Here is a 1805-nt window from a genome sequence, read left to right as displayed (position 1 = left end):
GCAGGGGGGAGAGAGCGGCCGAGCCGGCCCCGCGGTGCTCGGCCCCGCCGCGAGGGTCCCGCTCACTCGCTCCGCGGCGCCGGTTGCTGCAGCGCGGCGGGTCCTGCCCTCCCCGCTCTCCCGCCCGTCCCGCTGCGAGCACCGGCGTCCCCTCTGCAGCGCGGCTGCGCTCCCGTTTAAACCGCAGTGCTTGCGGTAAAGGGCTATTTCCTGGAATTCCTCGGCATGAATGCTGCCGGCGGCAGCAGGGCACGGGCAGCGATGCGGGAGCGCTGCGGGGGCCGCGGGCGGGCCGGGGCGCTGGGGCAGCGGCGGCGCCGTGCGGGGGCCCGGGGCTCCGCTCCGCGGGCCGGGCCCGGCGGCGGCTCTGGCAGCCCGTGCCCAGCGTCTCCGGGCACCTCCAGCCCCGCGGGGACAGCGCGACGGGGAGGAGGCCGCGGGGCCGCCCGGTTTGTGGTGCCCGCGCTCCGGGGCGCTCCGTGTTTTGCTTCCTCTTGGCCTCCTCAACCTGTCGCCCGGAGGCAGGTGCGGCGAGGGCCGCGGATCCTGGCAGCGCCGCGCCAGCCTCCTGCGCGGAACCCGCTCMCTTTTGGGGCAGACGGCTTAAAGGGCAAAGTGCTGCCTTGGATTAATCTCTTTGCTCAAGATTAATTTTAAAGCAAAAGTTTAATCTGTAGTTTCATGCACCTATTTCAGTTTTTTTTTTCCCCCATCAAATTAATCTATAGTCTTTGGGTATGTATTGTGTGGCTTTCTTAAATCTATATGCTAAGTGATTGCTATTGAGTACTGCTAATAAGGACTAAATTTTGTAATCATGAAAATGATTATTTAATTGTAGGGTTAATAATCTCTTTAAATAAGTGGTGCAAAATGAGTGATCCTCTTATATTCMAATGAGAAGAGCCTTTTTCCTCATGGATGCCCATTTTTGCAATGGGCAAAGATTGGGAGCTACTGTGAGCCCGCAAGCTGGGGAGCATCCTTGGCTGGTCCAGTAAACGTGTACAAAAGCAGCTGGGTTAATGGAACAGGAGCCACTGAATGGCACTAAGTGGAAACCTGGGATCTCTGGACCTGCACRAAGTATCTCCTCAGGCGCTGCCACCCCTGGATGGGGCAGAAGATGCGAAGCTGAGGCTGCAGCAGGACCTGTAAACCTGAGAGTTTGGGTGGGTTTCAGCGTGACCTGGAGCACTGTGCCCAGTTCTGGGCTCCCCAGGACAAGAGGGATGTGGAGCTGCTGGAGAGAGTCCAGCGCAGKGCTACSAGGATGATCAGGCGCCTGGAACATCTGCCCTGTGAGCAAAGGCTGAGGGAGCTGGGCCTGTTCAGCCTGGAGAAGAGGAGGCTGAGGGGGGACCTGAGCAGTGTCTATAGATACCTCAAGGGAGGCAGTGAGGAGGAGGGGGGTGGCCTCTTTTCAGTGGTGGCCAGCGACAGGACTAGAGGAAACGGCCACAAGCTGAGGCACCAGAAGTTCCACAGGAACTTATGGAAASATTTCCAAACAGTGAGGGTGCCAGAGCCCTGGCACTGGCTACCCGGAGAGCTTGTGGAGTCTCCTTCTTTGGAGATCTTTAAAACCTGCTTGGATGTAGCCCTGTGCCACCTGTGTGTGCAGGGGGGTTGGACTAGATGACCTCTGAGGTCCCTTCCAACCTTAAGCATTCTATGATCCTATGACTTCTATTACTTGCCAGGATAATTCAACCCCTAGATGTACCATCTAAACGGCTGTCTTGGCAAATGCGTGGTGCATCCTTGTCTGGGATCCATTGGAACCCGAGAAGGTGGGAGAAGGC

Source organism: Nothoprocta perdicaria, unplaced genomic scaffold (genome assembly GCF_003342845.1).
Source record: "Nothoprocta perdicaria isolate Ctin4 unplaced genomic scaffold, notPer1 scaffold_314, whole genome shotgun sequence".
Taxonomy (NCBI): Eukaryota; Metazoa; Chordata; class Aves; order Tinamiformes; family Tinamidae; genus Nothoprocta; species Nothoprocta perdicaria.
Note: the sequence above shows the minus strand (reverse complement) of the source record.